We start from the raw sequence: 12,832 nt of genomic DNA, 5'->3' as shown, positions 1-12,832 counted from the left end.
AAGGGCTCTTCCTGTGACCCTGCACAAATTGTGGATCTCTTGCAGCTTCTCCACCTCTTTGCAATGAGAATGATTTTATTCACAGAAGGTGATGTCACGAGATTGTTGGGAGGGGATGTGACTCAATGTTTGTATAATGCTTTGAAGATGAAGAGTGCTAAGTATTGTTATTTGAGATGGCAACAAAATAAAACAAAATATGTTTGGTGCAGCTGTTCGAGCCAAATCCATTTTCAGTTAATCTTCCAAGCAGGAATTCAAAATCAAAGTAAAGATCCTTGCCAACTGGAACTTTACAGCTTGATGGGAAAGTTAGAAAGAAATTAATTGGCTTTTAAATAGTTGTAACTGTATTGTGATGGAGCATGGAGTGCTCATCTACTCCTAATTGCCAGTCAGTTTGGAACTGGGAATTAAGGCTTGCTCAGGGGAATCTTTTTTTTCAGAAAAGGAAAATAGTTGGGCTGTCTTGCATGGCACACTATATAAACTGTCAGAACTCTGAAAACATGTGCTTTTTCCACTTTATGCTGCCTTTTTGCAGTAATGCAAACCAGCAAAAGATGTGGAAAGCAATGAAACTGCCAAATGCCACCACAGAGCTCCTTGGGGGAATTGCTGTCCCCTCCTAGAGAGCTGAGCCTCTGATCCTGCCCCAAAGGGCTGCTCCAGAAGGGCAGTGGCTCAGAGAACCAGCCTCTGCCTGGAATAATCTGGGATCAGGTGCTGTGCTGGCCCCTCTGCACTTGCTTCTGGTTGCTCATACATGGGTCCATGACAAGAGGATTTTCCCTTTGGTGCAGGGGTGTCAGTAACCACAGAGCACTTACAGTGTGATAGAGCAAATTTGCTCCCCAGCCTTTGTGATGGCCTTTAGTCCCTCTCCCCCAGTTTTGGGAAAACAGAAATTCCTGTGCTGAATCCGACTAATGCTTCAGTGTTCCAGCAGCAGCAGCTGACCTAAAACTCCATTAAGGACAGATGTGCTTCAAAATTGTTTTTGCCTCGTAGTTGATGTTTCAAAATACGAGAGCAAAAATTTGCTTCCGGCAGTGTCTCTATAAAAAGGACACAATAACACCTTGACTTCCCAGGAGCAGTGCTGAGCCCAGACCATTTGCAAAACACGTTCAAGTCCTGGACTTAAATTAGCAGAGCTCAACTATTTTTACCTCCCAAAGACCTGCCCCTTTTAAGGAAACGTACATTTGATTTAGAGTTTTTCCTGATGTTCAAAGGGGGCTTGGACGTGTCTCTCAGCCTCTTGTGTTTGATGGGATTTGTGCATGTGAAGCACCTTCATAAGAGGGTTATTCATTACTTCTCACTTTGAGTGAACTCACTGTTTTCCAGCTAAACCATCCTGTTTGAGTTTTGCTGTCCTGTGCAGAGGTATGCCTTCAGATCCCAGTTTTTGTTTTCTTAATACTTTTGAAGTTACTTGTTCCTAAAATATGACTCTCAGTAAACATTTCAGCGCTTTAATTTGGCTTAAATTTACGCTTGAATATTAAAGTTCCAAAATAGTTTTATGAGCAAATAAAAATACGATGGCTCTGAGAGCCTTTCTTTTCAATATCTTTTAGTTATGTTAAACTCTGTGCTCAAGTAACTGCCTTATAAACAGCTTTATATTGCACTCGATTGCAAGTCATTGGAACAACATTCTGTAATGGGTTGCAAATGGCATAATATTATGCGCCCCAGTTTCTGCAGCCAGAATGAACAAGATCATTGGAAAGGTTGGTGATAAAAGTGGACATAAAAAAGATAACCTTAAATCTAAACCCTCTATATCACAAGTAATAGAACAAAGTTTTAAAAAAAACCCCATATATTTTTCTTCTCAGAAGCAACATGAGCCAGCTCAATCCTACTTGCTGAAATGCTTTTTCTTATCATATTCCAAGTAAAATTTTTATTTCCTTTAATGCTGTGCTTGCTGTGACAAAAAATGATTGCATAAATAATTTTTCCTTACCTTTGGAAAGCTGATTCTCTCTCAGAATCAATTAGTTAGCTGATAGAAGAAAGCCTGGATCATATATTCTGGAACACTTAGAGCACAGAGCAGCACTGCACACAGAGCAGTGTTGAAACACCCGTGGCAAATGTTCCTTACTTGAGGTCTGGCAAAATTAAAAAGTGTAGCACGGGACTGACATTTTTTTTTCCCATTCTGCAAATAAACCTGCATAATTAGATGCTGACATTTCTTTCTGAGGTGTAAATCTTTTAGATTTGTATGAATGTTGCCATCAGCTACAAAATGGAAAACAGCAGAAAAGATGGTCAGTGCTTGTATGGTATTTTGCAAAACCTTGATTGGAAAAATGTCATCAAGTCACTAAAAAATATACATATTTTCCACTAATTATATTAAAAGCTTTGGTATTTCAAGTGTTTTCTGAAATACATCCAGAAACTTATGTGACCCAGTTCCACATGGTGCAGCCTCTTATGCCCCTCCCAAAAAATAAACCTCAAACCCACCAACGAAATACCTTGCCTGAGAAGTTTGGACAGAAGATAAAGCATTGTTAACTGAGGGACCTGCTCACCCGTGCCTGCTTTGTGTGGGCAGTGTTTTGGGTGTCAGCTGTTTGGTGATCATACATTTTAATTAAGGAAGGGCACAGTGATGTGAGTGGACTTTACTTGGGCTTGTTCTCCCTTGTAAGCCTAATGAATGCATTCAGCCCCACAAGCAGGAAGAAGCCTGTCAAGTCCCTTTGCCAGCAAACTCTGGCACAGATCACTGAGCCGAGAGTGTGAGATGGCATCACTCAAGAGAGGGAATTGTCCGAGCCCATAGAAATCCAGCTACTGTTTTTAGTAAAATACAGTACTTCAAGGTGGGGCATAGTTTCCTCCTACCTTTCTGAGAGGAAGGCCATGCGCTGGGGGAGAAAGAGGTTTCCCAGACACATTTCTAGGAACAAATGCTTTTGGAGGTGGCTACATTACTCAAATTCTGGCTTTCTTAGTGCTTATTTATCAGCTGCTCTCAACCTTATGAGCTGCAGCTGGATGGACTGCGGTCCTTGTGGGAAATGTCCCTTGGTTTTATTTCATCACAGTTTGAGAGCTGTAACCATGAGTTACTGCATAGTCACCTTTACGTGCACTACACCGCAGTAAAAGCAAATTGCTCAGGTTTTGGTTTTTATTTGGATTTTATTTGACTTGCACAGATTTTCCTGACTTGTATGCAAGAGCAGAGAGTGAGGCAGGAAGATCAGGTGGCAGTTTTCACAGGGATGGTCCCAATGGTTAGAGCAGCAGTCAAGGATCAGGATTTCTGTACTTTCCCTGCCTCAGCCATGGCTCACTGTCACTGAGACAATTCACCTCCTCTTTCTGAGCTCACGTTCACAGGGATTTCTGTCTGACACAGTGTGATAGCATTGACTCGTGGTGGTGCTGAGGGAATGATGCGTAGCTAAAGCACAGACTCGGACCAGGAATCCTGTTCTGGTCTGATTTACATCTGCCTGTAAGCCATGCCTGAGCTTCCTTCCTCTATCAAACAATACTGTAATCCTGGATTTGTACATTAAGGAATCCCTTCAGTGGGTAACCTCAAAGTGGCCAGCAGTACAAAATGTTGTGTGCAATGTCCGTACACAAGAATGGGGTCTGTGAGGGGAAATCCTGTAAAATGGCAGGAGATTCTTGGGAATCCCCCGTGGAAGTGGCTCTTTGTGTGAGTCACAAAAGGCGTGGACCTTTCTCGGGAGAGGCAAAAGGCCATTTCTCTGCACTCGCTTTCTGTGGTGCCATTGCCTCTTTGCCAGTGCCGGGAGAGGAGGCTGGAGGCAGGTGCAGGCCCGGAGGCGTGGATGCTCCGAAGGGCCGTTAAGGGCCACGGCCTGAAGTGAAGCCCCTTTTTTCTGTGGAGATCAAACAGGAGGGAGTCTCAGGCGGCCGGGGGAGTGCTGATGCACATATTTATGCAAGTGTAAAATGTGTGTGTATTTTATACGTGCCGATGTCCGCTCCGGCCGGCGCGCTCAGGCACCACCTGTGTGCGGGCGCCACCTGCCGGCCGCAGTGCCCTTCCCGCCTTTCTTGCCGTGGCCCTTCCCGCCGTTTTCCCCGCCGCTTTCTGTGGGACGCGGGCATGAGTCGTGAGGGGATTTGGTTGAGGAGGGAACCGCCCGGGCAGGCTGCAGGTATTTTGAACTGTGGGCGATCTCCACGTGCTGTGTTACATGTCACCCACATTAATCCCTCCATATTTTTAAGTTTCTCCAAAGGAGAGCCAAGCTCTCAGCCCCAGAGGAAACATCCTCTGTGCTCTGGGGAGATTCCCCCTCAGTGGAGACGCCGGTCATATCTCACTGTCTGTGACCGTGTCTCCCTGTTCTCCATTAGCAGTTACTCCCACACAGGGCTTCCCTCCCGGTGCTCACAGCCTTGGTCTCCGGTTTGTGGAAGTCACACGTTGCTCCAGCCCTCTCTGGTGGGAACACACGGCCAGAAAGGCCTGGATTTGCCTTACGTACCCTGTGGGCACAGCTGGCCTGAAGCAGGTAGCCCTCAGTCCGGGGGGCTGTGTGCTGGGGGTGCATCCAGAGGGTCCCGGAGAGCTGAGCCATCCTCTCAGATCCACGCTTGCCCCTGGAGCGCTTGGAGTGACTGGCTCCGTGTGGGCACATCTGGATAGGTTGCAAAAGCTGAGCAAGAAAAGTCTGCATCAGCATTTCTTAACAAAGACAGGTACAGAGCAAGTTTATTTAAGCTGTATTTGACTTATCTCTATAAAAGCCAGAGAGGCTTTTCTTAGCTCCTCAATACTATTATGTTTTATTTGATGCTTTATGTCTAATTTCTGCAATTTTAGTGCTCATATTAATTATTTTTGAAAACTTCAATGAATAGGTCCAAGGGTTGGTTTGTTTGTCTGTTTATCCCCAAGTGATGTTCACTAAATAACAAATCCATGCAGTTCACTAAGCTGACTGAAGTCACTCCACTGCTGTTTCCCTACTTCCCATGCAGTACTTCTCATGGGCAGATGAGGCTGCTATAGAATTGGTTATTTCAGCTGGGAGAGTGATATTTAGGGGACTGTCCCCTCCCCGCTAGATACTTGCTGAGGGCTCTGACAAACCTTGAAACAAGTAGTTACTCCTGCCTGACTTCTTCTAGTCCAGGTCACTATAAAGTGGAATAACTGAGGGCTGGCTACCCTTATCAACCGCTTGGAGGCTTTAGGTGATGCTGAAGGTGACCACCAGTTTCACAGTGTGACACCTGTACCAGTGCTTCCCTGTTCTGTGCCAGTGTCACCTCGCTGCCACGGCACATCCAAACTTTGGTTTGCATTTAGAGGGCACTGGGCTGCCTTGAGAGCTGTTTCTCCCTTCTGCCAAAACATTCCTGCCTGGACTGCTCCTGCTGTTTTTTACCATAATATTAAGCTTGTAGATATTAAAGCACTGTCAGCTGAAATCCTTGGCTCTACCACTGACTTTCAAATTTGTAGCCTGGCCTTAACCTTAGCATAAGCAAATGCTTATTTAGGTTGTTTTGCAAGTGTATGATTTAATGACATCGCCAAATTTCTGGCTAATCAAGAACTTTCCAGAAGCAAACAATAAATGGCAACAAAGCATATCCTTGAAGTAGATTTTGTGTATAAAAACTGAGCATTAGCAATCTCATTTTCAGTAATGAGATAAAAAACACAGAATCAGCTTTTAGGATCAAAGATACATCTTGTTCTACACATAACACATAGTATAGGATGATGATGTATAACAAGCAGCACACCTGACACCCCCTCAATGAAAAGCAGTGTCTCCAGGCAGAACTGTTTGGTACTCTTATAAATCCAGACGAAAATCAGGTTGTATTATCTCAAGAAAGAGCATCTAGTCAGAGCAGACCAAGACATTATTTTTCCTCAAGGGAGCATATTGAATGAACCACATTATTCTCTAGATAATGGACAAAAACCTTCTTTATTATGAAAACTTTATGCCCTTTCATAAGCATTAATAATGCTGGGGGTGTGTGGGTGGGAGAGCAAGTGGGGTAGGTGTGCTAAATGGAAAAGCAAAAAGCAGAGCAATGAGGCTGTATTTTCTTATGAAATATTGCTCCATATGATACCTCTTTGCTTTAGAATATTTTTATAGAAGAGAAATACTTTGCATTTCCTGCAGTCTTCAAGTTTGTGCTGTTTTTTGTGACTGCAGTACTTCTGAAAGGCAATGGGGAGGGGATAGCTTAGGAAAGCCTTTATTTATCCCAATGATGCACAGTACCAACAGCAATGGAAATTTCCTTGTGCTCTGGGCCAGTGCCTGGATCTTGTCTAAAATAATCTCCTAGGCTCAGAGCAATATCCCTGTCCAGCTCTCCCAAGCCTCCCGAGATGGGATTCATTGCTGTTCTTCCAAAACCATTTTCCTGTGCTGTAGAAATTGGGTGTTTCTTTCCCTCATTATCCTCTTTGGAGGTCACAGGGTGATAGTGGCACACAGAGATGGATTCAGGGGGATTCCTGGGGTGAGCTCCATGTCAGAGTACCTAGAACCCTTCCACCTTCTGTTTGCTTAGAAAATTCTGTCACTGAATCTGATTCCTACATTGTGGCTACCAAATGCTTCAGCTTCACAGCTCTGGCTTGTGTGGCAGTAATGACACTGGAGGTTTTTTTCCAGTTTCAACCTGTTTACCTCACTAATGCTATTGTAAAATTGTGAAATATTCCCCACAGTTACTAGTAAGTGTTTAGGACTGTCCCATTCATGACAATTCCAATGAGAATTTCCATTCAGCATTCAGAAAGCTTTATTAGCACAGTTCTTCCATCCACAGTGTCCAGAAACTCTTTTATGAAGCGATCAGATTGAAACTTGTCTTCATTGTTGCATAGTTTTTTTCATGGCTGAAAGTAAAATCCAATGAGCTGGAAAATTCAGTATATAGACCTCACCAGCCAACTTCTGTCTAAATTAAAGGAAGACTCCATTTTAAAGAAGAATAACATTATAAAAAAATAATTAACACGAGAATGAATATTTGCAGCCCTATTAGTCAGAAGCAGGAGAAGTAATGAGCAAGATTAAAATCAGTGCTGGCCTTTCCTGTTAGAAGTTTATGGGCATTTAATGAATTTAAATGGGAAAAGGAAGCTGATAATTGAATTATTCGTAAGAACTTTATTCAGCAGGGTTTGAGTGATTGCTGTTGGCTTTCACTGCTGTGCTCCCCTTTGTCACCTCAACCTGTGCTCTGGAAGCACTGGATCTATATTTATTTATGTAATCAGGCAAACATGAGAAGTGTGCTATTGATTGCATTGACTGGGACTCGTAACCAGCACCAAGGGAGGGGGAATTGGAACAGGAACCAGCTGCTCAGAGACTGCTACAGCCACCTGAAGAGCTAGACAGGAGCAGAGAAGTCATTTGAAAGAGGTAACTGTGTCAGGCTGGAGAAATGCTTTTGGCCCTCCACACATGTAACACTCGGCAGTTGTTTGGGGATGTATGAGAAAAAGAGATTCCTGCAGGAAACTCTGGCTGGGCAGTTTGCACTGGTCCATAAAGGAAGGCAGAGAACAGCAGAGCAAAGGCAGGTTCAGCCTACACAACTAGCAGGGAAAATGCTGCAACATGAATTAATTTTCATTAAAAAGGTGCGTGGAACAGCAGGAAGACAAACTGCAAGCCTCTGCAGATGGAAAGGGCAGTGGGAGGAAGGCACCAGCAGGGAAAATGCTGCAAATTGGTGTTTTGGAGACAAGTCAAATACATTCACCCTGTCAGCTACGGGAGGTTTCTGTTTATTGCAGGCTGTGTGTGGTAACTAGTGTGTGTGGGTCCTCGCGGCTTTGGGGATTGTTAGTTTGTGTTGGTTTTAGTACCTGAAAGCCCTCAAAAACTGTTGGAAAAAAATCTGACAACTGTGAGTTATCCAGACACTGACATCCCTGCAGACCAGTGGTCTGCAAAGAAACCCAGAAGGAACTTTTCCCTTCTCACAAAGGTCAATCTGTTTGCCACAAAAACAACAGATGTTGAAAGGAAGTAATTTTAAACTGTAAGGTTTAAATTGGCAGCAAGGGAAGACAAGTTGCCAAAATGTGTCTTTGTTTTGTGTTTCTGAAAGCCTCAATTCCTTCTAGTGGGAGACTTCCATGTTTGGCCCCTGCACAGATACACTTGCATTTAATTTAATCTGCTGTGGTGCAGTCTGAAGGCCCTGGCTAAAAGAAATGTCCTGTGAAGCAGATCCAGAGCAGTTGGCCCATGGAGAGCTCTGCACTGCTCTGCTTTTACCACTAGAGGTGATTCTTGAGGTGCATCAGTGAAGACTGCACTCCCCAGGTATCTGCTGGGGGTATTTGACGTGTGGGAAGAAGCAATGGGATTTGGTCCCTGGAACTTCCCAAATGCAGCTTTTCCATCTGGGTGTGAGCACTCCAGTAGCTGCAGGCATTTCACAGTAGCCCTGTGCATGAGCAAAGCTTATGGAAAAAGAGATTACAGTAACAGGGATCTGTGGAAATAGCTAAAAAGGCAGAATTTCAGGGACAATAGGACAGCAGATGTGAGTTCTCACTGAGTGTACAGGACAGCTCTGAAATTCTAAAATTGCTTTGTAATAAGTTGTACAGAATCCTTTCTAATTATTACACACACATGCAAAGAAGTGAGAAGTGTTTTGTAAATGTAGTGGTCAGATAAAGAGAGTAACTGAAATGTTAATTCTAATCATATGCTGTGCTCATACATTGATTTTTTAATTCATGTTATTCATTAATTAGTTAATGCCTGTAATGTGCATTGAAGATAGAAAATGCTAGAAATTACTATGGACTATTGTTACTCTCATTATCCACTAAGTTTAATTAGTTCTTGTACATTTTAAGTGGATTATTGAGATACAAACTTGGCGAAGATGATTTCATACCAGAGGCTGTCCTCAGAATCCTGGCGAAGTGAGCAGCTGCAGTGCCCATCCATACAGATCAGGATACTGCCTTGTTTATGCAGATTGATACAGAAACCTTCTTAGGTTTGTCCTACATGAGCATTGCAGGGGATGTCTTCCCTCTCCCCCAAAATGCTCCTTGTTTAGGGCCGGGCTGGCACACCTTCAGCCTGGCCTGGTGATAGTATTGCTACAGAGGGATGTGTCACAGGGCTGAGCAGTGATTTATGTCCCTGGAAGACGAGAAACAAGAAGATTGTAGCACAAAGATGAGAAGATTTTTAATTTCCCTGTGGGACCAGCACATTTCTGTCACCCTTTGAAGAAGGGGAGTTGTCTTTAAAGCAATAGTTCCTTTAATAGGATCTGATTGTAGTTTGTTCTCTTTTCTTTCTATATCTGTAATCATGTTGAAACGCTCTGACTTTGTCCTTCGTTCTTGTCTGAGCTTTGGAAGGTTGTATGGAAAAGAACTGTTTCTATTCAGCCTTATTTATTTATTTATTTATAAGTAGCTGCTTTTGAGGGAAGCATCAACATCTGATCCTCTTGGAAGAAAACCTCTGTGAAGTTTTTCTTTCAATTTGGTCCAAACTGCTTCCCCCCGCCCCTGTGATAGATCAGGGATATTCTGGGTTTGTGTAAACCCGAAGATGGTCTAGTTCCAGAACCTGCTTTATTTCTAAAAGTAATTTCTTAGCTGCACATCTTCCCGTGTCTGTTTGCAACAGGGCTCTGTGTTCTGCATTTTTTCCAAATGTTTTGATTTTAATGGTTATAAGAACCACTGTTAAAAAATGTCCCACCAAAATAAAAAAGGCATTATAAAGGAAAAAATAATGCAAACACATTTGCTCTTTTTTTAAAAGGCATCTATCAAAGTTCAATCAGCTGGAATTTTCTGACATATGGCTGACTTGCAAAATTCTCTTTAACATCTTTGCATTTTTGGCAACATAAGGAAGTACCACTTGGATTACTGCAACTGTGTGAGGATTTTAGTTGACAAGAGAAAAAAGCAGGCAATGTGATTTTTTTCCCTAATTTTTTTTGTTAGCTATTTCCGTCTTCTAATTTTTTTTTCTGTCATTTTCTTTTTCTAAATGTCATTCTACTTTTAAAAAGAGATGAGGACCAAGGGTGGTAAGAAGTAATTGAGCAGGTTATGAATCCAGGACTCCTTGCAAATAATGGAAAGCCATGTTTTTGAGACAGTGAGTTTTGGGACAAATTCTAAAATATCTAACTGGTGTCTGCCTCCATAACACTGAATTCCTATTAAAAATTAGTGGTTTGTTTCCTTTTGTAATCATAACTTTCTGTTAGTCAGTTTTGGGGTCTTAGGTAGTGGCATCATGTCCCCAGTCCTTCAGGACTGAGCCCAATTGTCCCTATCCACAGAGATTAGAAAGTTACAATCTGTTCTTTAGCCTTGAAGAACATTGGCTGAGTCAGCCTAGGGAATCTCACTTCTGGGTTAGATCCTCCTTGGTTTCACATGGTGCTCAAGCTGCAAGAGCTTGCTATGCAAAGATCTTTGTGCACATTGTTTATCTAATGTTACAAACAGAGAAAATGCTCATCCTCTGAAGATTGGGGTTGGGGTTTTTGGTGTCTAATATGTCCTTGTTGGAAACAATTGTTTCAACTGCTACCTATCAGTTGATTTTCAGAACCACTTGCCCTTGGCATTTTTCATATCTCTCCTGTGACAAAAATGTACAGCAATGAGATTCTCTTTCCTCTCCCTGTGTATTCCAAACATTATGGCGTGTGTCATCCCAAATTGCTGGGAAGTGACTGAGGTCAGCAGGATTTTGCTGGCCATTCTCAAGGAATGGTTTGTGCTTTACTTAGATTAAATCTTATTTATTGGAATTGCTAAGTTGCCCTCTCTCTGTTTTACCTCTGTTTCATTCAGTTTAGAATGTCCACTCTGGCCTGTCCTGCCTGTGTCTCTACTCACAAGGATTTCCTCTACTTTTCTCTAATTCCTGCTCCACTTAAAAACTCAAACAAGCAAAAAACCCCTCACTCTAATGCCCAGTTTCCTGAGTTCATGCATCTCCTCTGGAATTGATTAAGTAATAATAGCTCAAAGGAGGATGCTTAGAATAGAAATCCTGATTTGGGTGTTCCTTTTTGTTTTGCTGTTCCTGTTCGTAAACAAATAGACCAAAATCTCCAATAATGTGCATGCCATCGCAGCCTGGTGTTGTAATGTTACAGCATGTAACGTTAAGTTAACACTAGATAGAGTAGTTCACTTTCCTAATATATTGAACACAGCCTAATTAAATATTTAATGGCTTTCTCCCGCTGAGAGGAATCAGCAGAAAATCTAACGAGTGTGTTCCTGGAGATGAAAGTTGCAGAGGAAGGTGATCTGTGGGGATTGTTGTTCATTCGATAACCTCATGAGCTGCCTTTCCAATTACTGTGTACTTTCCTTCCGAGAGGGGCACTGCATACATTGATATGTAGATGCATCTTTCAGTGGCCTGAAACCAGAAGAAGAACTTCAAAGTCTTACTGCATGACATGATAGTAAATGTTCAGTTGATTACTGTTCGCTGAACTGACAATAAAGCTGTGGTTTGTTCTTTCCTTAGTTTAATGTGAGTGCAGCTTTGCAATGAGAAATGTTGACATGTTAAATGGGACACTCAGATTTAACTAGTTCTGCCTCTTTCCTTTGCAGGAACCAGAGGTCTAAAGGTGTATCTTGTAAATTCTGAGTGCACTGTCCTTTTTATGGACTATATTGAGGACAGTCCTCTCCTTTAGGGGTTCTACAGCCCCAACTCCAAGGGATCCCACTCCACAGCTGGGGGCCTCATGTGCTATTGCAGTGCAAATAAATAAGTGAAGTTCAGTGTGGATAATACTCTGCAGTCTTTATTCCATCCTGAATAGCATTGTCAGAGCTGATAACTAATTAAATTCTGGAGCCATTGGTGTCTGCACAGGGCTGGAACAAGTGAACAGTTTATCTATTAGCAGGCAGCTTCCTTCTACAGTCCTGTAGTTTCCAACTGATGGAAAAGCAATGACTTTAGATCCAGCTGAGCTTTAATTCCAGCTAAAACTTAGAACTCCACTAGGCATTATGATAGTTTTACTGCCATACTGTTAACTCTCCTTTTGTGGGCAACTTTTCTTGTTTTTCTCATAAAAAACTAATCTTCAGATAGCAATTATAAAATGGCAAAAGGTGTCTGCTGTCCTGGTCAGGCTCTGTGTTCACTGGGCCCTCTCACTGACATTGTGAATGAGCCCAAAGGGCTTTGAGCGCCTGCTCCTTCGCCCCTTTTATTGCCAAGTTCCACCAGAGCCCTGTGAGGAACTGCCAGTGAGCTGGAGACCCAGGGCTTGCTCAGATGTGGGATATAAACCCTGAGAAATATTGCAGTCGTTTTTAAACTGCTGGAGCAGCACAGGGAATGCACTCAATAGGAAGTGCCATGTTCTGTTAGATAAGCTCTGAATGCTTCGCTTCATAGGAGCCCAAACATTGGATGGTTTTGTTGTTGCTGTTGGGTTTTTGTTCTGTTATTTTCCTTTTGTTTGTCTGTTTTTTAATTAAAAAGGAATGGAAAAAAAAAGCCCAGTTTTAAAGAATAGGATTAAGGAAATGGGAATTATCAGAGCTGCAACTGGTATAAAGGAAATGAATGTTATCACAGCCACATCTGCTGGAGAGGTTGTGTAACTCCTGCTGCCTTTTGTTATCTAGAAGTTAAAGGGCTTTTGTCTTGGAATTCTTTCTTGCAGCAGGAGCTGTGCAGAGCTAAGCACCCTCAGATGAAGCCTGGGTTAGGGCTGGCAGGGCAGCATTGCAGGTTAACTTGTCAGGAAATGATCTGTTCCTGAGCTGCTC

At 42.7% G+C, this 12,832-nt stretch overlaps 1 protein-coding gene across 1 annotated transcript in view; it reads left to right on the top strand.

Moving 5' to 3' along the window:
- CCDC85A (coiled-coil domain containing 85A) overlaps positions 1–12,832 on the top strand; it is a 168,140-nt gene that overhangs the window by 82,463 nt on the left and 72,845 nt on the right. The gene's annotated exons all lie outside the window — the stretch shown is intronic.

The sequence above is a fragment of the Anomalospiza imberbis genome, chromosome 3 (assembly GCF_031753505.1).
Source record: "Anomalospiza imberbis isolate Cuckoo-Finch-1a 21T00152 chromosome 3, ASM3175350v1, whole genome shotgun sequence".
NCBI lineage: Eukaryota > Metazoa > Chordata > Aves > Passeriformes > Viduidae > Anomalospiza > Anomalospiza imberbis.
The sequence above is the reverse complement of the archived record's forward strand: the minus strand, read 5'-3'. Positions and strand labels throughout refer to the sequence as shown.